The 26,423-nt window shown below is 35.9% G+C and overlaps 1 long non-coding RNA gene and 1 pseudogene across 1 annotated transcript; both read left to right on the top strand.

Annotated features, from left to right (window-relative positions):
- Positions 1 to 3,818: 3,818 nt before the first annotated feature.
- On the top strand, positions 3,819 to 26,423 carry LOC107500738. Its single transcript, XR_001594583.2, has 3 exons — positions 3,819 to 4,211; positions 21,202 to 22,987; positions 25,866 to 26,423. It is a non-coding gene; the product is annotated as an uncharacterized LOC107500738 (long non-coding RNA).
- Positions 17,299 to 17,417, top strand: LOC118612169 (annotated as a pseudogene).

Below are 26,423 nucleotides of genomic sequence, written 5' to 3' on the forward strand. Positions count from 1 at the left end.
CTTATATGTCATTACCACATTAAGGCCTTTCTTCAGAGAAAAGGTTTTAAATTGTAAATTGATGTGAAAATGTATTTTCGAGGCAGATATTTGAACTGTTTACCCACATATCCTTCTATTTTAAATTGCAATTAGTTGTACTATCAAAGATGCTTAAGTTTTATAGTTATATTCCCTCGGTTTTAAATTTCTTTATAAATAGCTTTCTTGACTTCAGATGATCTTATTCAAATGCTCTTTAAATTATCTTATTTCACTATTTTACGTATCTGTAAGTTTTCTCTAAGCCAGGCATTAGCAAGTATCTTCGAGTCTTTTAGAGCAAGAACTTTCTGTAAGGAGATTTAAAATTGTGACACTATCAAATTGCTACAATATAGAGTAATACACAAAGGAGAAGAATGATATCTTTTGTAGATTTATTTTTAGATATAGTGGACTTGCTCAATACATGTAAAATGGTATGTTGTTGTTGTTTTTTTTAAGTTGGTATTGCTTTTTAAAGATATGAATGTGAAAACTGATTTGTTGTTTTGCAAAATATAGTGTTTATATAGTACTTCATGAAGTATTTTTATATACATATTTTAATTTAATCATCAAATTAACCCTATCAGTTACTGCTTCCTTATTTAGTTTTTTCACAAGAGGAAAATGAAGTTCAGAGAGATAAAATAACTCACCGGAGTCACAAATCTAGGAAGAATTAGATCCTTTATTAGATCCTTTCATTCCACAATTCATGCTTTTTCTACTGTTTCACACACTATTAACATAGCTTGGCACATGCAAAAAGACCGATTCTAACATTTTCCTATTAACCACAATATTATTCTTCCACTGCTTGAAGGACTCCAGTTCCCATAGTGTACTATGAACACTCCAGCCTGGCTTGAACTTAGGATAATGTGCTTTTATTCAATATTTTTGCAGTGATACTTTCTGTCCACAGACTAAGCTTCAATGACAAATATGGTAATGCAGTATCCTGAATTTAGCTTATTATCATCAGCTCCTAGGAGAGCATGCCCTAAACAGTTTCCCAGACTCCCGCCAACAGAGGTTCTACTCAATCCAGAGAGGGCCTTGGGAATGTGTATTACAAGTATCCTAGTGATCCTGTTTCCTAGCCATGGCTGGAAAACATTACCTTAATATATTAAAAGTAGTAAACTGCTAATGATGTGCAAGAAAACTGTTGTGACACAGAGAAAAAGTGTAAAGTATGCTAGTTTAAATTTAAGATACCCTGAGAGCTATTATTCCTAAAAAGCTGTAGACCCTGAGAAAGAAAATACCTACCAAGAAGGGTTCCTTGTGGCTAACTGGGCTCAAATAAAAAGCAGAGCCTGGCGGCCATTTCTAAATAGGGGTCTTTTACACAAAGGGCACTTCAGGGAGAAGCCTGCACTGAACTGCCTACCTGCAGTATATTCCTGCCATCTGAACCAGCCCTTATAAAAGAGTTCCTGGAATTGTGGTTCAACCAAGAAGACTGAAACTTTCCCTGAACTGTGCAGCTATTAGCATCTTCACTGACCAATGAGAGCAACTTCATTCTGACCAATCAGGACAGTGCTTTTTGGACCAATTAAACCATGAAGATTTGGAGTTCTTATATGCATGTGGATGGACCAACAAGGACCAGGTGTAGGGACTTCTGTCTGTATAAATCAGCTCCCCTTGAGCTCAGGGATCACAGTTTCACTTTCCAGCACTTTCCTTTTCCAGCATTTTCCCTTTACACCAAAAACTGAAGATTGCCTTTCCCCAGCTACAACTGAAACACAAGACATCTCTTAGGAGCAGAGCAGGAGAAATGGAACAGGTAGAGGCGAGCAGATCAGAGCTGTCCAGCTAGAGAGCTGCCCACCCGCAGAGCCCCCTAGCTCCAGGGCCGCCCCACTGCCCTGCTGAATCACAATCGGGCTGCTTGTACTGAATAGAGTTTCCTTTACTACACCTCAAATTGGGGATTCCTACTGGCATTGAATTAGTGCCATGACAACTATCAATTGACAGATTGAAAAGCAAACAAGTGAAAAAGCTACCTTAAGTTCTTAGGGTCCTGATTATTTGTAAAATAATAATAAAAATAACAACTTTAGAGGAAAGGATGTTCTTAATTTCATCTTACCACTTTTTTTTTTTTCATAAAACGGATGTAGCCTGGGCCGCCTTTAATGCCTTTCACCAAACACCAAATATGATGACTCAGAGCTTTCTTGAGGTACATCTCCTTCTGTGACTCCCATAGTGTCTTCCTCCCAGAAAGATTAATTATTTATGCATTTCATAACTATTTTTAATAATTTCGTTAACAGAGTTCATGCCATGGCATATTGCAGTGGGTTATTTTTGTTAAAATTGACCATATGTTGTATTCCTCTTTATACCACTTTAGAACACAAAGTAAGGTGCTTAATAAATACTAATTGATTTTAATTCCAATTTGATAAGAATGATGGAAGAGTACTTGGTATCTCTTGGCCTTCTTAAATGCTGTTTTACATGTGTTTATTTCAGTTCACTTCAGTTGTTAGAGTCTTAAGGTTTCATGCATTGCTGGACACATATAAAAAATCCACTGGCCTATATCAAATACCAATAAATTAGCTCCTGGTTTTCAAGTAGTTTTAGGAAAGTTCAAACTGGTGATCCAAATTATTTATGAGCAAAACATATAGTTATCACATAAATATAATGTAATTTTAAAAAAAAATTTGCTGCAGTAACAAAGACATTGAAAACTTTTGGTTAACAATAGATGGATATGAATAAGGTATATATAGATTTTTTTTGTAATGTACAATTTTTATTTTAGTAACTCTTTAGTGAGTTTGTAATGCTTCCCAAAATGAAAGTTTTTTTTTTTAATTAGACATTAAACCTTGAAAACACATTACATTAAGTGATAGAAGCCAGTCAGAAAGGACTGCATGTTGCATTAATTAATTTATATGAAATGTCTAGAATAGACAAACTTATAGACAGAACATAGATTACCAATTGCTTAAGGATGTGGGGTATAGAGGAGCTGGTGTGGAATGAAGCTTAAAAAGTATGGGGTTTCTTTTGGGAGTGATGAAAATGTTATAAACTAGATTGTGATGATAATTGCAGAACTCTAAATTTAATAAAAACCACTGAATTGTACACTTTAAATGGGTGAATTATATAGTATGTAAATGAAAGCTCAATAAAACTGTCATTTAAAAAAATGGAAATCAGAGACAATATAGAAAAAACATAGATATTGAAAATTTTATCTGAAGTTAAAACTTGTTGAAAGATGCAGTCACTTTAGATAACACCGATCACAACAGTATCCCTTTTCCCGTCCCCTCCCCCACTCAAGCCCATTTCCATATCGGCAGTAAATGGATTACCTTCTCTCCTGAGCAGCTAATATAAAATTGTCCTAGCACAATACTAATTGTCTTACGATTTGGTCATAGGATAATTTTAACATCTGTAAGTTTAATTTTAAACTTTATCTACTAGTTTATGTCTTATTTTCAACTTGAATTCATGGATACTTTTGAAAGAGCTTTTGCTTAAAACATTCTACAAGTCTCCTTTAGAATCCTAAATGAGATGTTTCCTCTCTTCCCACTTTCCTGCCTTATTAAGATTAAATGGCAATTAAGGTTTGTGGCAGGAATACTGCCGAACTTTAAAAAAAGATAAACATACCTTAATCAAGTTAAAAATGACAGTTAAGAAATTGTAGGAATGGGAAGAAAATTTTAACATACAGCCCTCCTTCATTTCCATAATATGTGTTGGTTAGTGTGTTTTTAGCAGGTATTCTCTCACTCGGTCATTTTGGGACTTGATGAACTATTTCAGAGAAAATTTTGCATAATGCTCATTGATATTGAGTAAGGTTGGGCTTAAGTAAACAAAAAACATTTGTGTAGGAGGAAATTTTCATGAGTAGCGAATATTTTATCTTTTTCCTTAAGAGACAAATAATTTTACAACTGGATTTAAAAGGCACGACACAATGTTCTGTGTGAAAATTCTTTCCTTAGGTGCTTCAGAACTAAGAATGACAAAAAGAATCGTTATTTCTCTACAAATAGAACTCTGCAGGAAATCGCTAGAGAATTTTACTTGGGTGCAAGAACGCCGTTGGTTCACTGGCTCACCGTGAAGCTAGGCAACTTGGATGTAGGTAACGTCGGCCACCTTTTCCAACGCCAAAGGTTAGCAAATGCTTTTACCAGCTACTGTTTAAACATCTTATTTGTCCTTCCTGCCTCAAAGAGAAATAGTTTTCTAAAATTGATTGTGGCAAGTTTTCTGTTTGGAAAAATTCGTTAGAGAAGTAACTGAGTTTTCCACTGGTAAGCAATAAATCAAGGTCTTACTATTCAGTTTTGAAATCTGTGGGGATTTTTTCTACCAAAACAAGTAGTTATTCATTTTTGGTCCTTTTATAATCCTACACTTTGGAAAATAGTCATTTTTATTTGGGACAGAAAAAAAAAAGGGCTGTAGCCTTATAAAAAAATCAGATTTCTCGATAGCCAAATTAATGATTTACCTTTTAGGCACTTTCACCTACTCCTGGTCATCCCATAAAAATGGAATTCTTTATTTCCATAGAACTGGATAATTACTAACATAAACCGAAAAACATTATTAATAAAATTTAAGATGCAAGGAAAGACAGATTCATTTTATGGTTCCCAAACAAGACAAATAAACCAACAAAAAAAACCATAAAGAACAATAATATTGAGTTTAAAATTGTGTCTCTACTATTTTATTTATTCATATGTGCTTATAGTCAGTCACACAGTATCTCCATTTCTGATTTCGGAAAGTTAATTGGTGGAAGAGGGTTTAATAATTATTGTGCTCTATACTGTTCTGATTCAGATTATTAAAAAAGCTTACATTTAATTTAAGGAGACATCTCTTCTTAATACTGTCAAAGACATTTTCTAGGAGGTCCAAGTCATTGAATTTTACTTGGAATCAGCTCTGAAATGGGGACATTCATACATCTCACAAATCTATCACAAAGTATTCATTAGTAAAAGTTATCCCAAAAATATCTAACAAAATATCATCTGTTACCAAAATCATTAATCTATTTGAAATAAATGCATTGCTCCTGGTAAAAATTTTTTTTTGAATTTTAGAATTTCACTTTTTTTTCTGACCTACTCTCTACACTGGAATTACTTTATTAAGTTAGATCAAACACAGACTCTTTACCTCCACTAAATGGACATGCTAAACTGGCTCCAAAGTTGATTTGTGGGACTCATTATGAACTTCACAGTGTTCAAGGTTACTTTTCAATTTGCTTCAGCCAGAATCAATAAATCTCTCACCTGGTTTCTTTACTGTATGTATTGTACTGGTTAATCATGTATACACATGGCATAGAACATTAGACTTGGAGAAAGAGTTTTCTGAAGGGAGCCAATTTTTAACTACCGTAGTGTTGAAATTTAAAAACAAAAGGAAACTGCTCCTGTTTATTATTAAGGTGTGATGTGAACTAAGAGCCATAAATAATCTTGCTGGCCAATTTCCAGGACCAGAAGGAGGGAGAGAGAGAGGGGGTGGGCGGGGAAACTGTCTTGTGAAATTGTTTGATTAAGGAATCTCAATATTTAGCAAATTCTTAATAGGGAGCCACAAGTGCCCAATAAGAAAAAGGGAAATAGTCAACTCTACAAAATAAGCTTTCTTACTTATATGCATATTTTAAGAGATAGCATGAAATCTTCCTAGAAACTAAATATTAAACTTTACATTTATGTGGCTACGTACAGAAGAGCTGTAACGGAGGAAATAAGCATTTCATCTTTGCAGTGACCCCTTTCTCATGCAGTTTCACTACTTTTTTCCCCCTCTGGATTAGCCTATTTATATATAGAATTAAGATTCAAGTGTTCACCTAATAGTGAGTGGATGTAGCATTGGTGAATGGATCTTCTCCAGCGATGCCCAATCAACCTGATCCTGCCCCAGCTGAGCCCTGAGCTACCTGTATAGTTTTAGGCTAATCATTTTGTTTCTTCCATAAAATGAGAGGGTTGTAGAAGATGACTCTTGAGTGTCTCTCAATTTTTACATTCTGGGATTCTATAATTCTCCACGTGGCAATGAGATTTCAAAACACCAACCTCTCTGATGAAGTAGAGAGGTAGAATATTTCTAAACCTCCTCATTCTAGTCTGCATGAAAATCACCTGGGGCTGTGCTAGGTAACTGGATGGTTCTTAAGACCAGGCTTGGAGAAGCCCTGCCTCCGGGATTTTTGAAGGTTGAGTTCTAATGCAGAAGAAGGATGTGAAAATAGGCACTTTTAAAATGAGTTAACCTAGGGGTATTTTTCACATTCTGAATGAAAATAACAGCTTGTGCATTTCGGAAATTAACATATATAAAAGACAATCCCAGGAAGAGGGGCCCTAGTCATAGCTGGGGGACAGTTTTTACATTTAAGCCACTTGTTCATGTTGCTGGTTGTAAAGAATGGATATGAGAGATAAAGAATTATAAGAACAAAGTGTCTTTTCAATTTTAGTGCAAATTACTTACTTTAGCAAAACGAATGTTCAAACTATAAAGCGCTGTAATAATTTCACATTATTATAACTAAACGCTAATTATTCTATATGCCTTAAAATCATTAAGGATATTCATCTTTTCTCTAATTTGACCCATTATAAATCTTTAATCAATGTCACAATTTAGTAATGGTGGATCTAGTATTAACTCATTCACTTTTTTCTTTTACTAAGAGCTCTTTTCGAGATATATTTCACATTTCATACAATTCACCCTTCTAAACTATACAATTCAGTGGCTTTTAATATATTTACATATGTCTGCAAGTATAGCCAATCAATTTTAAAATAGTTTCATCACCCCAAAAAGAAACCTTTAGCCATCACTCCTCATTTCGCCCCAGACCTCTATAGCCTAGGGGTCTTTAACCTTTTTGTCTCTTGGTTTTGCCAATTTTGGACATTTCGTATAAATGGAACCATGCAGTACTGGTCTTTTGTGACTGGCTACTATAGTTAGCAAGATGTTTTCGAGGCTCATTCATGTTTATTATGTAGCATATGTTGGCTGAATAGTAATCCATTTGTATGGTTTTGTCATGTTTTATTTATCTATTCTTCAGTGATAGACATGCAGGTTGTTTCCACTTTTTTTTTGCTATTATGAATAATGCTGCTCTGAACATTTGCGTACAGGTTTTTGTTCACATTCATATTTTCAGTTCTCTTGGGGTAGAGTTGCTAGACCATAAAGTAACTTTATATTTAACCATTTGAGGAACTGCCAGACTGTTTTTCAAAGTGGCTGCACTATTTTAAAATCTTATCGGCACTATGTGGGTTCAATTTCTCCACACCCTCACCAATACTTGTTATTATTGATCTTTTTTAATTATAGCCATCCTAATAGGTATGAACCTACTAAAGTAGAATGTTTACCTTTTTTGGACTTATTTCATTTAGTATAATGCTCTTAAGGTTTATCCATGTTGTGGCATACGTCAGAATTTCCTTCCTTTTTGAGGCTGAATACTCTTCTATGTGTGTTTATGTCATATTCTTTTAAGTGTTCAATGCATTTTGAGTTAATTGTTGTTATGGTAGAAGTGGAGTTCAACCTTATTCTTTTTCATGTGGAATCCAGTTGTCTCAGCACTGTTTGTGGTACATCTAGTCTTAGCACAGATAAGGAATTCATTTAAGTAAGTCTTACTTCAAACTCTTAAAAGTCAGGGAAAAATGCAAAGGCCATTTCAAAAGGCAGTGCATGATCAGTATACTTTGTGCTGTGAGGGACAGTACGTATTTCAAGACAAGAATGAAAAGCAATTTGAAGGTGTCATGTTGTTGTCTCTTTCTTGTACTATAGAATCTTCTATCTTTTTCTTTTTACTATTGAAAAGTGGACTGTTACTGCATGTGCTACTTTAAGGGAATTGTGAACTGAATAATATAAACCATAAATTAGAATAATTCAATAATTATTATTAGCATTGTTATATTTAATTAATAGTTATCTTAAAGTATGAATATGGAGATATAAATTGGCAATAAGAATGATCAAAATCACTTCTTTGTAGGAATGCCACTCACCGAGAAATCAATGTATACTTGACTACCAATAGGTGGCGCTAGACATTTAGTCAGGATTTTATTTGTTTTTATTTTGCCCATAATGTAACTATAAAGTGTCCCACAGGAAAAGAGGAACAATCTCTAGAGTGGATATGAAAGCATTGGGGGAAAATGGGCTCTCTTCATCATAGTTACATTTAAATTGACAATAAGTGAAGACAAGTTTCAACTAAACTGGTATTAAAGGGACATATCTACAGATTTGTGTTGCTCCAACATCTAATATGAAAAGTCCTTGCTACTAGTATTCAGGTGGCCTTTGAGGTCAAAAATGCATTCAGACCCTCTGGAATCCACTGAGAAGAGCCAGGAAAACTTTGGAAGTGTTTTTCTTTATTTCTTTGAGTCTTGAAAGAAAAAAATGCAATTACAACAGAGAGAGATCTACATTTGATCCCAGGGAGATAGTTACAGAATCATATAAATAAATAATTGAGAACAGAACAGAATTCACTCCTTTGTATGTATTTTGTATATTGTTACATTTGTTGTCAATATGATCACTGGTAAATTAAATATTACATATATGTCTATGTCCACATATACATATTCATACATATCCAATTGATTGTTGTTACATTAATATTGGAAAATAGAAATAATTTAAAAATTGACTTTTACATTAAAAACCTGCACATTATAGCAATATTATATATTTAAAATAGTGTTTTAGATCGACTTCTTTTTATTTGTGATGCCTTCTACCACCGAGGGATTCTACTTTTAAATTATTTTAAATTTTTTATTTTATATTAGTTTCAGATATACGGTAATTGGTTAGACATTGAGATAGTTTATGAAGTGATCCTCGTAATTACTCTAGCACCCATCTGGCTCTATACACAGCCATTATAATAATATTGACTATATCCCTTATGCTGTATTCTATGTCCCCTTGACTTTTCTGTAACTATGAATCTGTATTTCTTCATCCCTTCATCTTTTTCACCCACCCCTGCAACCTCCCTCCCCTCCTTTAATCAGCATATTGTCCTCTATATCTATGAATCTGTTTTCAGCTAGTTTCTTTTGTTCTTTAGATTCTGCATATGAAATCATATGGTGTTTATCTTCCTCTGACTTATTTCACTCAGCATAATACCCTCTAGGTCCATCCATGTCATTGCAAATGATAGAATTCATTTCTTTTTTTATGACCAAGTAATATTCCACTGTATTTATGAATTATAACTTCTTTATTCATTCATCTATCAGTGGGCATTTAGGTTGCTTCCATATCTTGGCTATGGTGAATGCACTTCCATGAACATAGGTGCATAGATCTTTACAAATTATTGTTTTGGTTTTCTTTGGATAAATACCGGAGGTGCAATTGCTGGGTCAAAAGGTGTATTATTTTTAATTTTTTTGAGGAACCACTAGACTGTTTTCTACAGTGACTGTACCATTTCGCAATCCCACCAACAGTGTATGAGGGTTCCCTTATCTCCATATCCTTGCCAACACGTGCTGTTTTTTGATTTATTGATGATAGTTATTCTGACAGGTGTGAGGTGATAGCTCATTGTGGTTTTAATTTACATTTCTCTGATGATTAGTGATCTTGAGCATCTTTTCATATCTTTTGGCTATCTGTATTTCCTCTGTGGAGAAATACCTATTCAGGTTTTCTGCGCATTTTTTAATTGAATTGTTTGTTTTCTTTGTTGTTGTTGAGTTATAAGAGTTCTTTATGAATTTTGGATATCAGCCCCTTATCAGATGTATCATAGGCAGGATTGTGCTTTAAAAAAAAAAACCAATTAAGCCTCATACTATCAGTTAATGTACTCTAGGAAACAGAAATCTTAATGGTAGAGAAAAACCACAAAACCAACCTGTCCCTAGAGCCTGTTTGATCCTTTTTGTAGATTTTTTTTTTTTTTTTTTTTTTTTGTCTCTGAGTAAACTTGGGCTAAGACAAAAAATTGTCCCAGTCCTGAAGCAAATGCCGAACCTCAGTACCCACTGCTCTTTGGTCCTAGAACCTCACCTTAGTTCTAGTCAGCCCAGCTTTGCATATGACCTATTACAAGGCTAAACTGCCAGCTTCTGCGAAGCAGCAAACTTTCTGGATCTACTTTTCAGTATATTTGGCGAGGGTAAAAACACTTGCTTTCTTTATTTTGTCTTTTCTAAAGTTCAACTCGCTATCAAGCTAGATACTACCCCCCCCAAACCCCACCCTCACACACATATCACACTGTTTGGAGTAATATCAAGCATAGTATTTTACAGCAGAAAGTGTTGACTATGTTTACAATCACTAAATGGAAAATGTATGGACAGGATGACCAAAACATCTTTTCATAGTTCCAGATAATGAAATATGTAAAGTTTCTTCACAAATTTTTTCTTTCCAGTGATAAAAGTTAGGCCTTTAAAATGTTAAATGAATTCAATTCCAATCAAATGTGCTGAGATTTTATTGGTTTATTTAAAAATTTTATTGGTTCATTTTTTAATTTACTTCTCATCTTTAGCAATTTAGGTTTGGTAATTTATTTAGCATTTATAAATAATACAGGAATATTATTGCCCTATTGCCCTTCTTGGTAGCACTCCATCAGATGTCAAGTATACTTATATTTTTATCACATCACAGGAAACTATTAGAAGACAGAAGAGTTTTTGGTAGACTGAACAAATTCATATGCTTGTGCAATGTTTTTCAAAGTAGGGTTCATGGACCTTAAAACCCCAGACATTCTTAGGGTATAAGATTTTGTGTACACGTTCATGATTTTAGGTTTTTGTTTTTGATGTGTGTGTGTGTGTGTGCGCGCACGTGCGTGTGTGTGTGTTTGAGATATGTGTGTGTGTATAATCACATACGCACACGTATGTTTTTTCTCAGTCATGAGGATAACCATCTTGTAACCAATCACAGACACTCAGTTTCAGTCTAGGTGCTCAGCCTTGGATTTGCGATTATGCACAATGACATCAAGCAATACCATTAATCATTAAGAGGGAAAAAATACTAGGGGAAGGAGGTACCTATTTGTAATGCTTTTTTGCTGCTTGAAATCATACTCGCTTAGATTTTCAAATAAAATTTAAATGATGTTTAGTGCTTTCTAAACATCATTGAAACTTTTCCACTTTAAAACACGTGCAAGTTTATTATAAACTTTAAAAGAATTTCATAACAAGTAGTTGACATTCTTTAAAACTTCAGGGCTTACAATTTTATATTGTCTGTATGATGATCATTCCTATGCAAATTATATTTCATATGCATAGCAGATGTAGTTAATGAGCCTTTCTAGTACCTTAATCAGAAATTTCACTGAAGAAAGGCTAACAAGCAGTGTATTACTAATATTAGAAGGGTTCCATGTGTGAACAAATTACAGGATCTTAATCCTTTCTTCGAAATCTTGGGGACCATTTAGAAAGAATATAATGCATATGTCACATATCAATTAAAAACCAAGAGAAATCTGGGATAGCACCTTATAAGCAAACATATTAAAAATTTGGCACAAAACATATGGATATCACACTTAGTGGATAAATGAAGTGATAAAGAACTCTCAACATCAAATTTTACAAAGAAGTTGTAAAATTAATTTTGATTTTCAGTGCTTTTTTTTTTTTTTAACTTTAGAATTTTAGATAAGAGACTGTAAACCAGCAAAAAGATGCATCCAGCCCAGGTGGTCCTCATATCAGAATAGAGTTGCATCCACTGCAGAGCGAACTGTCATGTAGGTGCTTGTTGGAGTAACTAAAAACAGAGAGAGAGAGGGTTTCTCTGGCTCTAAAAGAGTAGAAATTGTGCTTTTCAAAAGTTAGCTAAGTGTTTATGCATTTAGCAGGATTTGGCCCAAGATTCGCAAGTTTGAATGAGAGAATCTGTATTGTCCCCAACTACCTCCAATCACTGGAAGCTATTAATATTCAGCAAAAAGAGCCATCGAATGGTGGACAACCACATGGGTGTATGTCCGTAGGCTCATCACAAACAGACGAAGCCTTCAAACCCGTTAAGGTGGAGATGAGCATGCATTTTTTCATCATATCAGGTTGAATTTACATTAAGTCATATAAAGACTATAAGTAACCACATCAGTTCAAATTTTGTTGGTAGTTTTTAGAGCTGTGGATTTCAGAATTATGGATAAAGAATGATAGGCATGTATAGATTCTACCCCTTGTCAGTTACATGATTTTGAGAGTTACTTCTTGATGCCTCAGAATAGTAATTTATAAATTGAAGAATGATTTATCAAGAGGATTAAACCAGCTGACATCTACCACAGCACAATTAATTTTGTAAGAATTCCAAAGATACAGGTTCTTTGACTACTAGCCAGGACAATCAAATTTGATTTAATTGTGTGTATTCCAGTCAAGATGGGGATCTGGAGAAGAAAAGCTAAATCAGCTTTCAGCCACCCATGGAGGTGCCAGCATCTAGACTGTAGGTGGAGATGGGGAAGTTTCTGTTCATCTTTCTGTAAGTGCTATATCCGGGTCATGTCCTGTAAGAAGCAACTCAGTTCCTGGATTTTCCAGTCTCAATAAATAATACATTATAAACACTAGGTAATAAAATAACTTGGAAAAACACATATATTTAAATCCCTGCACCATAAGACAAAAATCTACACCATAAGACAAAAAGAAAAGGCATGTTCTGAAAACATGCAAATTCTGTCAGGAGAACATTGACATCTGAGCTGATAAGAAGTATCAATAAGGAAATTCAGTCCAGTAGTTTCTTAGAAGACTGTCTGCAGTCTTATTTCTCAAACAGCAATACAAGTCAGGAGTTATAGAGTATAAAATTGTATAAATTTGGTGGATAAAGAGTTTGGAAGAAGAAAGGAAGAAAATGTGGTCACAAAATGCTGAATTCTGCAATAATTGCAATTTTTTCTGTTTCTGAGTGTCCCCATGGCCTGCCAGGCATCACAGGATGACCGGACAGTTCAATTGCTTTTTCTCCTTGCCTGACCCTGTCTGAGCTTGTGGAAATCAGGTTTCCCTTTCTCAGAGAGGTGGAGTGGGTTGGGGAGTGGGACTTCTCATGCTTGAAAGGGGCAGAAGAGAAGTGACAATTTGAAATATGCCTGCTAGGCCATGTCTATGAATCAAAACACAGAATGGAGATGAGTGGTAAGTGTGCTTGAAAACTATTCCAGGTGAGATGTCGAATTACACCTAAGGAGCACCAGCAACCACATCCTGGTGCTCATTATTTTCAATGGTAAAGGCTTTGGTTTTCATCCAAGAAACCCTTAGCTAGGGGTAGCTCAGAATCTGAGGATCTCAATCCCCACCCAACAAGGGTGGATTTCTCTAAGACTGTGTGATCTTTCTCTGAAATAAGCAAGCAGAGATAATCCCAACCCAGCCCAGCCCAGTTGCATTACTGAGCTTGTTGGATGATAAGAGGTTAGCTAAAACAGACATTTTCTGAACAATCAAAGGGAATCTGAGGAATGTTTAGAGTTCCAAGAGGTAATAAACTGCCAGACTTTGGCACAAAAAGACTAAGGGAGATTACTAAGACTAAGGGATAGCAGGACTCTGGAGTCCATCTAAAGCCATGGAAGTGTGGTAGATGCCACTCGCAGGAACGGGAGAAGGAGGGATGGTGGGTGGAAGCCACAGTCCCGACGTTCCTTGAGGAAACGGCCCCCATCAGAGGTGCTGGCCTACCCCACTGTAGAGAGACGATAAGAGTAGGCGGGGGTGAGAGCCACTGTGCTGGGAGGGAAGTCTGCAGAACGTAGGTGCACTGTGCGGTGACCCAGAAAGAGATCGGTCACCGAGAGCAGCAGTGAATGCAGGGGACTTTTGCTTTCTCTAACGATTTGTTCTAAAGACAGCCAAGATAGGGACAGTCCTATGCAAAGATATTGACTTATCCCCAATGGATGTCCCTTGATTTGACCTGGGTACACGATAAGCGTTTTAGTGTCTTTCCCTGGCTAGTTTTGTTCGCCACAGATTGAATGTGTGAATGGACTTACCTCAGTTTGGCTCAAATATCCAGGGAGAAGGGCCCAGTTCTCTTTGTGCTCTTAGGAGAACTCTTGGCCAGAGCCTATGAAATTAGGCTTTTAAATACATTCTAATTTCGATATAATAAAAGTGTAAGACTTTGATTATATCTATGAAAGAAAAATCAATTTGATCATCATTGAGCAATTCAGTAAAATAATTCCTGCCGTGAAGTAGAGGAGATTGGGGTTCTAGGCTCACACAGGGGTTGGCCACTTAGAGGATGAAAAAAATGCTTAAATTCTCCCTATCATTTTTGTAGACAGATCATATTTTACTTTTAACAGTACACCAAACATCTTTTCCTGCTTTGGAAAGATCTTTAATGATTTGGAGAAGGAGAATAATATAATCTACAACTTAAATTAAGACTTTAGAGCAATTAAGCTTTAGGCAGTAAAAATTCAAACCTGTTTTTTAAATAAATAGGTAATTAGCACAAGAAATAATTTCAGTGAACATACAGGTCTTAACATACTTAAGTATTTTAATTATTTATTTTTCCGATAGATCTAAGATTTTTTTCTTTCAACATGACTGGCTTATGATAGAAATAAGTAAATTGAGTGACTTCCAAACACATATTTTTCTAATATGAACAATTAAAATATTGCGCTTTGTATTATGTCCTTAAACATAGCAATATATACTCAAATTTCCAATTCTCAGTGGCTCTCTTGACCAAAATTTTAATAAGAAATCAAAAAAGGGCTACCATGTGCTGTATCTATTTTCTTTTAAAAACAATTTCTATATATTGCTAGAGACCAAAGTTTTGAATCGAAATGTTTCGGTCAGTTTCCATGTAGTCTCTGCCACAATGTTCATCATGCAATACACACGACCTGGAACTCAGGCCTGGAAGTTTGATGAATTGTATGGACAAACTTTATTGGAGAATTCCCTGGCAACAGGGTCACAGGCATCTTCTAGCCAGTAGTCCTATGAAAGAGATAAGCCATTTCAGCCAAACATGTCTTTATCCAGAATTGGAGTGTATCTAAAGGAAACACAAAAGACTTCTGACATCAGAAAACACCTGCTGACTTTGGAGCATCCATATCGATATCAGCGAAACACACAGCAGATGTGAGCCTGTTCAGTGAGGGTAAAAGAATGTCAAGTTTGAAAAAAATCAAGAGGAAATGGGGACAGAAACCTCCAAGTCCTTCTACCTCTTTGTAAACATGTCATTAATTTGGTTATTTAAAAATTTGGCCTCAAAAACAATTCTAGGATGATATTTCCAGTTTTCCATTCCTTTAAACAAAAATCTGGTTATAGATATTTAGAAAGATCAATAGTTATATGACCTCAATCCTCAAGTTTGGACTAAAATATTCATAGTAACCATCAATAACAAATAATATTCTGAGGAAGTAAAGCTCGTTTTCAAAATATTTAACAATATTTATCTAAATATTTTTATGTATTATTTGAAAAAAGAAGTATTGAGATGAAAGTTATTAGGGCTCTTCATCTGAATTCACTGGAATCAGAAGAAATATACAAGGAAACCAGGGGGGGAAACTCAAATTTCTAATCTTGTTAGATGAAAATAAAATTAGTGTGTTGGTTTTCAGAGACTTCTTTTGTTGCCTGTCTCTAAGGGTCTGACACAGGCTTCTTTTCCTCTCACTCTACCCAACCTCCCTGTTCTATCTATCTCATCTACTCACACGAATTACTCTCATGAGCGCCAAGAACTCCCAAAACCATCTCAGATTCTATCTCAATCCTTAGACATTTTTTTCAACAGCATACTAGACACCTACAATTTAATATTTCAAAAACAGAACTAATGTGCTCAAAAAAGTCCTATTCCTAATAAATGAGTTCAGTAAGATAGCAGGATAAAAGGTCAATTTTTTAAAACTCAGTTTTATTTTTATATAATAGTAATGAATAATCTTGAAAGGAAATTAAGAAAACTATTTCATGTACAGTGTCATCAATAATAATAAGATGCTTTGGAATAAACTTAAAAATTATAAAACATAGATTTAAAGACAATATTAAGATAGCAATACTCTCTGAATTGATCTATAGATTCAATACAATCCTTCTCAAAATCCAACTAATTTATTTGCACAAATCTACCAGCTGATTCTAAAATGCATATTGAAATCCAAAGGATCCAGACAGCCAAAGCAGTTTTGGAAAAGGTGAACAAAGTTGGAGGACTCGACTTCCCAACTTCAAAACTTTCTAAAAAGCTCACTTTGCTTCTAAAAACTTCTTAAAAGCTTACTGTAGCTAAAAAGCTACAGTAAAACTAAGAGTCCAGAAATGAACCTGTGTATTCTATGGTCAATCGATTTTGTACAAAGATACCAAGACAATTCACTAGGGAAATAAATACTTTTTTTTCAACAAGTGATAGGGAATATCCGCCTGCCAAAGAACAAAGTTGAACGTCTTCCTCACACCATATATAAAAATTTAACTAACTTTAAATAGATCAAAAACCTAAACCTTAGGAATGTATATACTTTAAGTTAAAAGTAATCTAAATATTAGACAGTAGTCAATGTATGCTTTTAAAATTTCCTTGGAGTAATTCAAATACTGACAAATTACAGTTTGCAGTATATTAAAGTGACAATTTTGTATATTTTAGAAAAACGTAAACAAATTCTTGTTAACTTTTCTCCCTTTTATTATAATTAGCAGCTCTCAGTATTTTGTTGTTGCTGAAATCTATGTTTAGAATAAAATTTTGTTCTCCATCTTAAAAATAACATGAGTAGATGAACAGACATTTCTTCAAAATAGATATACAAATCCCCAAAAGCGCAGGAAAATATTGTCAAAAACATTATTCATTAGGAAGATGCAAATCAACCATACTGAGATACCAGTTCACAACTACTAGGATGGCTATAATCAAAACAACAAATAATACCAAGTGTTGAAGAGGATGTGGAGAAATTGGAAACTTCAGGCATTGCTGGTTGCAATGTTAAATGGTACAGTCACTTTGAAAACAGTCTGGCAATTCCTCAAAACATAGAGTTACCACGTGTTCATAGCAGCATTATTCACAGTAGCCCAAAGGTGGAAACAACTGTGTCTACCGGCTAATGAATGGTTAAAGAAATTATGGGTCTACGGCCATGCTACCCTGAACAAGCCCAATCCCGTCTGATCTCGGAAGCTAAGCAGGGTCGAACCTGGTTAGTACTTGGATGGGAGACCACCTAGGAAGACTGGGTGCTATAGGCATAAAAAATAAAAATGAACGAATGAATAAAACTAAAGGATTATAAGCTGACAAGGTCCTTGCAATATGAGAGGTCAATTAAGGGTTGCCTAGCCTAAAAAATAAAAAAATAAAAAATAATAAAAAGAAAGAAAGAAAGAAATTATAGTATATTCATACAGTGGAATATTATTCAGCTACAAAAAGGCATGAAATACTAATAAATGCCACAACATGGATGAACTTTGAAAATATGCTAAGTGAAAGAAGTCAGACACAAAATACCATATATTATACAAATCTATTTACATGAAATGCCCAAAATAAGCAAATCTATGGAGACAGAAAGTAGATTAGTCATTGCCAGAGGCCTGGGGGGATGGGGCAATGGAGAGTGACTGCTAATGAAACGGGTTTTTTTCGAAAAATGAAATGTTCTGGAATTAAACAATGGGGGTTGTTGGAAAACCTTGTGAAAATACTACGTGCTACTGAATTATATATTTTAAAAGAGTGAATATTATGGTGTATAATTATACCTTAATTTTTAGAAGTTCAAAAAAGAAAATAAACCAACTTCTCTAACTCTAAAATTCTTCTTCCTTATGTGTTTACCTGTCTCAAGAAACCTTGAGTCATCTAGATTTCTTTCTTCTCTTCATCCTATATTATCTCAATTTTGGCCTTTATATCTTTTGAATACACTGAACCTATTACTTTCTTTCCATCCCCACTCACTCTATTGTTTGTGACACCATCATTTCTTGCCTAATGACTATAACTTGTCTCCATACTGCCACTCTTGCCCTTACCTGGTTCATTCTCTATGATCTAGGCAAAGGGAATTAACTTTCTAATACACAGGATCACATTTAAATTAAACCAAGATAATTTGTCTTTTATCTCCCTTTCAGGCTTTAATTTTAATTTTACATATGATTTTGGAGATATAACACTGAAAAGACATGATCCAGCCTTTGGGAGCTTGTAGTGTAGCGGGAGCCTCCAGAAAGTATACAGTCAATCCGGATGTCACATGGTAAGGGCTGTAAGAGGGTCACGAGCAGGGAGCCTGGGGAGTCAGGAGAGGGTTCTCAGGAGTGGTAAAGGCTTAGCTGATTCTTGGAGAATGAATAGACATTATGTAAGCAAAGAAAAAGAAATAAAATTCCAGAAAAGGAGGTATCTTGTGCAAATGTCCGAAGTAAGAGAAAGCATGGACCTTAAGGAGTCTTCAAAAAACAAGGAGAAGTCTATCACCAAGGGTCTTTATGGTTATCTGTGGTAGACAAGTCTCTTTTGTTAAAAAAAATATATACATATCAATTCAGATGGATTTAAACAAAAAAGGGCCTGCATGAGTGGGGTTACATTGTTTGAGCGAGCCTGAATCCAAGTGCTCTGACATGTCTGAGGTCTGTGTGACTGTCTCTGCTCTAGTAGCCCACCTCTGTTGGCAGGTTTAGAGTCCATGTCTAGATGGCCACCAATGGTTCCAGGCTCACATTCCATAGGATGTAAACCCAACAGAAAGAGTGCTTCAATACATCCAAAGATTGGTTTTCCACTGGACTGGTGGAGACAAATGGATAAGCCTAAATTGAAATCACTGCCAGAAGGCCCCTATTCCCTTGCATCTGAGCACTGGAGCCGGCTTAGCAGGAGGTGGAGAGGAAGGGCTAGGTATCAAAGCAAAGAAAGGGAGGGTGAAAGGGTTCTCCAAGGGAAGTCAGGCACTATGACCAGAGGTAGGAGGATGATGGGCAAGGCGAAAGAGCAGTGGCCATGAAACCATACTAAGGCTGCTGGGTTCTTTCCAATGGGCAGTGGGACCACCAAACTATATGCAAGAAATGATTCCTGATGGAGAAAACTATGGAAGGCAGCAGCATTGAGAACAATGCTGACTTGGAAGCAGTATGTTCTAACATATTGTTGCTGAAATTAAAATAGCGTTACTACAAATAAAGAATGCTTGATAATAAAGAACTTATACAACTCAACAACAAAATAACAAACAATCCAATTAAAAAATGGGCAGAAGACCTGAACAGATACTTCTCCAAAGAGAAAATATAAATGGCTAACAGACATATGAAAAGATGCTTAAGGTCGCTAATCATCAGAGAAATGCAAATTAAAACCACAATGAGCTATCACTTCACATCTGTCAGAATGGCTATTATCAATAAATCAAAAAACAGCAAGTGTTGGCAAGTTTGTGGAGAAAACAGAACCCTCATACATTGTCGGTGGGATTACAAATTGGTACAGCCACTATGGAAAACAGGATGGAAGTTCTTCATAAAATTAAAAATGAATATACCTTTTGACACAGCAATTGCACTGCTGGATATTTATCCAAAGAAAACCCGAACAATCATTCATAAGGTCTATGCACTCCAATATTTATGGCAGCATAATTTACAATAGCCAAGATATGGAAACAATCTAAATGCCCATCAACAGATGATTGGATAAAGAAATTATGGTTCATATATACAATGGAATATTACTTAGCCATTAAAAGAAATGAAATCCTACCATTTGCAACAACATGGAGAGACCTAGAGGTTATCATACTGCGTGAAATAAGTCAGACAGAGAAAGTAAATATTATATGATTTCACTTATATACATATCTAAAAAACAAAAAGAACAAACTAATCAAAAACAGACTCACAAATGTAATAGACGATTTGGTGATAGACATGGAGAGGGGGATTGGGAGACTGGGAGAATGGGCTGAAGGGTTAAAGAAGTACAAATTAGTAGCCGATAGTTGGGCACAGGGAGCATGGCAGAGGGAACGCAGTTAGCATTAATATGATGGCTAAGTGGAGGGCCAGAGGAAGAAGAGAGCAATTGGGGGGAACGTTTTATGAACATTATAGATGTCTCACCAATGTACTGTATAGTTGAAACTAATGTAAATTAATTAATAATAAAATTAAAAGAATAAATACAAACATAATACTAACTCAAAAAAAAAAAAGAAAAAAGAATGCTTGATAGCTCAGGTTCGAGCACTGAGATGGAATGACAAAGAAGAACTGTTTCTGATTCTGAAAGAGCTTGTAAGTCACAGGGCAAGGGATGATAGGGAGTGACAGTGCTAGAGTGTGGATACACACAGGGGACCTCCTACCCTGCCCTAGGGTTACATCAGGAACCAGGAAGGCTTTCTTCATGTTGAAACCTTGAGGATTAGTCAAAGGCAAAATGCTTTAGGAGGTGATGAGACAGAATAAATTAACTTGCTGAGTCATAGCGCTATCTGAAATCTTTATTTTTCCTATTAAATTGGTCTATATATAAAAATAAATCTGTCAGCTGGCCTCTGTCATAGGTGGTAGGAAACAGTCCTAGCCCTGTAGGACCGTGCATTTACCAGGCCACCGAGTGGATTGTGGCTAGGAATGTAGTTTGTGGAAGTGCTATCTGAAAGTTTGGGCTTCATGAATGCCATGTTCTTACTAATTCCACATAAAGATCCAGAAAGTGCTCTGACATCTCCCTTCAGGAACAGGCACCTGAACATCCCTGGGCGAACGAGCTCCTGTGACCAAAGACCCTAACCTGTGAGCTACTACCGAATCTTGTTTAAAGTAAACCCTGCTTTCTCCTTTCAGACTTCCACATAAAGATTAAGAAAGGACATCAGAGTAAATCTGAACTCTGGTCACTGGTTGGCAGTAGAGAAGAGAGACACATAGGAAGGAGCGTTGGGAGGGCATTACAAAAACTGAAGAACACCGAGTGGTCGATTTGACCCCAGGGCTCCATACTAATCGTTGTTGTTTTCAGTCTCCCAGAAGGTGCCAGCTGGGGATGTCTGAGGCACTCCGTAACACAACCTAAGGAGAAATAAAAAAACAATCTTTACTTCAGGACTGAGGACTGTCCGGAAAACCGGGGAAGTACTGAATGTCACTGTGAGGAAATGCAAAACAGGAGGTAACATGTTTGTGTTGGGCAGATGGGAAATGGCTTTCTGTATTTCCATAGGTGATTATAACATCGTTAAGGAAATATGAGAAAGCCATTAGCATTGCATGCACGCCTGTTAATTTGTCTGTTTTTAGATACCATTCAAATGGATTAAACCATAGTTGCATGTATAATTTTTCAAAGTATACGTAAATAACATTTTAGTTTTGCTAATTCACTATTAATTTAAATATATGAAGACTCTTAGATATCTTATTTCTAAATTACCTGTAAAATTAAGACTGAAATTAGAAATACATGTAATAGTGACATTTCAGAAAAAAAGCTCTATTATTATTAGCATTGTAATTCTACAAATCTAAACCCTTGTAATACTCAGTATAGTTTGTCAATATTTATTTGAATAGTCAACTGTATGGAGGATGTGTATTGACTTGTAAGCCTAGGATGCTAGAAAAATAAGGAAGCACAGCACTTCCTTTCTTCGGCAAGATCTGTATAACTGCTATCTGTGGGGAACTCTTGGCGCTAAGCAAATCGCTCTGTTCTATGTATAGCTTTGTTGACTTACATGGTTCTCCAAAAGGCACACACCCAGGGTTTTGTTTCACATGAAAACTGTTAACAGACAAACTGTCTAATAAACCTGAAATGTTGTCATAGAGGATGGAGAGAAAGGGACGATCTTTGGGTGATTTAAGCAGTTTTTCTTCTTGACCTCCTTGGGGTCTTTCTGTCTCAGACTGATTTGAAGGTTGGAATTTCCTTGTCAGGTTCAACTAACAAATGTGTGGAATACTGATTTGAATAAGGTAACTCCTACCACTAGCTTTTTAGAAAGCAGTGGTGTCTTACCTTTGAAACAATCTCTGTGTTAGATAAATTGATTCCTTTACAGGCCTAAAAAGATCATAGATTTTATTTCTAAATGGATCTCTTAGGTTCACACAGAATTGTAACTTTTAAGCAGCACAGGAGTTACCTAGCTGGGATCTTAAATGTGTGTAGCTTCGCAGAGCCCCATCAAGGAAGAACTGAAAAGACCACATGTCTTTGAAGATGAGTGGCTATACATAACACCTTCAGGTGCCACCGAATTGTTCTGAGCTCCTCTAAATAAAAAGAAGCTCCATCTAATACTTTCTGTAACAGCTAACACATGCAGTGCTCAGCGTTCGTTAAGCACTTTAGTGCTGTAGTTCATTTAATTCTCATAGAAACTCCAAAACAGGCCAGAGAGACCCAACGCTGGCCTCAGGTCACTCAGAGTTAGTATGCGCCAGAGAGGAGGGGTCCCGGCAGTGTGAGGCCAGCCTTTGTTCTTAAATGCTAAGCTAAACTGCTTCTGTATTATACCATCCTACTCTGTGCCCATCTACCTTCTCCCTCTCTCTTATCGTTCATAAAAATATACAAAAGATTGCTGAATAGCCTGTTCTAACATGGGGAGCCAACTCCAATTCTCTTAAATTGGATTGGCTCATGGATATGAAGATATGTCCTGGACTTTGACGAATGCCCCAGGTACGATCTTTTCTATGGGCAGAGCAGCAGGTGATGTGATGTGACAGAGCATCGTGCTTGAGCCGGGAACCCTGAAGGCCAGTTGCGGCTCTCCTCCAGCCCAGCTGAGTGATCACGGGTACGTCACTGCCCCCCTCTGGCCCTCAATTTTCTGATGTATCAGATGAAGGTCTCTTCAAATACTCTATAATCTCATAGTACAAGGTTTGAGAGATTTCACAGAATGTTAAAGAAGAAGGCTAACCGAGACACTAAATTCTACCGAAGTGTTATTTCTGTCCCAATTTTCTACCCACAAATACATTTCCCCCACGATGGACACTCACTGAGCAGAACTGATGAAATCTTATTTGAGTGGCAGAACCTGGGAACTACTTGCTTCTAGATGCTTAGTTAATAGTTTGGTATTTGAAGAAGACTAAAATAAATGGGGACTAATAATTCTGATGTGAAGGTATATATACACAGATTTTTTTTTATAGACCTTAATAATAGGTGGAAGAGTACTTTAAAATGAAGGTTATTATAATAATGTCTTTGCAAAATATTTACTTTCTTATATATTCTGCTCACTTTAAAATAATTAGGTGTGCTGTTATCTTTCAAAACCAGGCAAGCATTGTAAGTGGGTTTACCAGAAAATATTTTACTTTTAAAATGTTATCGCATAATGCTTTTAACTTTTGGATCCATTTCATTTAATATGTAGCTTATTACTAAACAAATAAAAAGTTCCAATTCTGGAGAAAGCTTTCATTTAAAAAAAATGAGGGTTTTATAAGCTCTGTTTTGTTCTGCACAATTTTAAAATTATGATTAAATTTATAGCTCCGTTGCTCTTTAATCAAAGCAATTACCAACTGTACCCTTGATCTCTTAAATGTTTTTTAAACACGTTATTTTGGATTCTCGACATCAAAGCGTTTTAAAATTTGACATAGGATCTCATTAAAATCCTTTAAAAACACAATAGATGGAAGAAATTGAATGTAACCGTTGGGGATCCATAGATATTTCATTAATATCTTAAACCAAAGTCACAATTATTGAAATTAGTTCATCAAATGATTGGATGTCAGCTGGTGTTGTTTCTCCTATGGTACATATATCCAGAAAAGACAGTTCCTATTCTAACGTGGGAGCTCTGTCCTTTTGACCCAGAAGCGCCTTTCAGAGAAAACCTACATGAATCTGAGACTCAGGGTGGACACACACTTTGGAGACAATATAAAGAAGCCGGCATGAGCTTGAGCTCTGAAAAGAATTGTGAAGCTGCATCCTGTCAGGGTTTCCTCTCATTCCTGTATTTCTTGTTCCCCGTAGCTCCTTATTGGCAGCAAATGGACTATTCTTTGGTACTGTTTCTGTACATTCTTTCCCACAATGCTTTCTCTTTTTATTTTTCTATCTTCCTCATTCCCTTTTAGTACCTTTTCTCTCCAAGTAAATCACCTGGTTTTTCTTTTCTTTCCCTATGTGTTCTTTCATCTTAGTATCTTTTTTTCCTCTGTAAAATCTTTTCCACATTGCTAATCTATGAAAAGAGGCAAATGATGAAACTGTGGGAGCAGTCCTTGATTCCTCAGAGAGAGAGAAACTTTATTTCATCGTATTACTAGGTTTATTTTTTTGTGCCTATTTTTACTCATGATGAAGCAATTCAATAGTACAACTTGATTTAACTGTAAAGAGAAATAAATTTCTCTGCTTTGGTTTAGGACAACAATGTCAGAAGCTTAAGGGTGGTTGAATAAAAAACAAAGGACAAAGGAGCACTGTTCTGATGTCCTCCCACCCAACTAATTCAGTTACACACGTCTTAGTGAGCTTGGATGGCTGCAAGGTGCAGAGGAGACACAGCCCCACACTCACAGTCTGGTGGAAAAAGAGATATGTACACAAATAGCTACGATACAGTAAGATGTGATAAGGGCTGATTCAAATGGATTTCTGAGTTTCCAAAATAAAGTAAGCAAGTGTTCCTTGGTCTGAAAGAGAGAGAGAGAGAGATCTCAGAGAGGATATGACTTTTAAGAAGAGACCTGGAAAACACGACAGAGAGGAATAGACCCACAGGGTGAGTTCTGCTAACAGAGAGGATGTGGACACTCCAGACAGAGAGAACCACCTGAGCAAGGGCACGATTGCACCACAAAGCGTGCCTAAGAAATGAGGTATAAATTGGGGTTGGCCATAGCCTTGTTAAGAAGCAATATATTATCCTGTAGGTGAGGAGGAAGCATAGAAGAATTTTAAAAAATGAAAGTGACAGCGGTCACATGTACATGTTTGAGAGATAACTCTGAAAGATGAGACCAGCTGATAAATAAGACAATTGCAGTAGTTCAGGAAAATGATGATGTGAGCATAAATAAGGGAGAGAAAAAAGGAATAGATATGAGAACTGTTTTGGACCTAGAGTTGCTTTTGGGATCTACTGCATATGAAGGACTTAGAAAGAGAAGGACTCAAAGATAACTTTACGAGTTTTTTTTTTAATTTTTATTTTGAGTTTTATTTTTTATTGTTTCCAAATAAATGGATAATAGTAGTTTTAACTCAAATAAAAGAGCGAGATTGGGAAACAGAAGTTAATGAGTTTCGGTTGGATCCGTTCATTTTGAGATGCTCATGGGACATTAATATACATTTGGAAATTGGGCCATCAAGCCCAGGAAGGCAATACGGATTTGGAAATCATTGCTATATTGAGAGCAACTAAAGCCAGAGATTTGAACGAGACATCCCAGGAAAATACATAGAGCAATCAGAGAAACGATTTAGATTGAAACCTTGAGAATAACCAATCTGTAAGGGCAAAAAGCAAACAAAGGGGAATGGAAAGGCAGAAAGGTAAGAAGAGTCAGTGAAAGGGGTGGTGTCACAAACATCAAAGACAGTAAGATTTTTAAGAAGGAAGAGGAAAACAATGTTGGAGGCTTAAGGGTAGTCACATGAGATAAGGAATGAAAATTGAACTGGATTTTGAAATTCAGAATTGATAGGTGACCTTGCCATGAAGAGCTTCAGAAAAGTTGTGGAAGAAGGAAGCAACATCCCAGGGTGCTGAGAGATGTGGGACCTGAGGACGTCAGGATGAGGTCATCCTCCCTCATCCATGGTTTGCTTTCCACGATTTCAGTTATCCATGGTCAAGTTTGGTTCTAAAATATTAAATGGAAAATTTCAGAAATAAACAATTCAAATGTTTTAAATTGTGTACGGTTCTGAGTAGCATGATGAATCTCTCTTCATCTCCTTTGTCCCACTTGGGACATGAATCATTCCTTTGTCCAGTGCCTCCAAACTATAGATTCTCCTCTCCCGTTAGTCACTTAGCCTTCTCCATTATCAGATCAACTGTCGCAGTATCACAGCGCTTGTGTTTAAGGCACCCTAATTTTACTTAACAATGCCTCATAGTGCAATAGTGATTCTGGCAACTCAGATATTTCAAAAAGAAGCCATAAAGTGCTTTTTTTAAAAGTGAAAAGGTGAAAGCTCTTGACTTTATAAAGAAAAAAAATGTATGCTAAGGTTGCTAAGATCTACAG

The sequence above is a fragment of the Rousettus aegyptiacus genome, unplaced genomic scaffold (genome assembly GCF_014176215.1).
Source record: "Rousettus aegyptiacus isolate mRouAeg1 unplaced genomic scaffold, mRouAeg1.p scaffold_m13_p_15, whole genome shotgun sequence".
NCBI classification, from domain to species: Eukaryota; Metazoa; Chordata; class Mammalia; order Chiroptera; family Pteropodidae; genus Rousettus; species Rousettus aegyptiacus.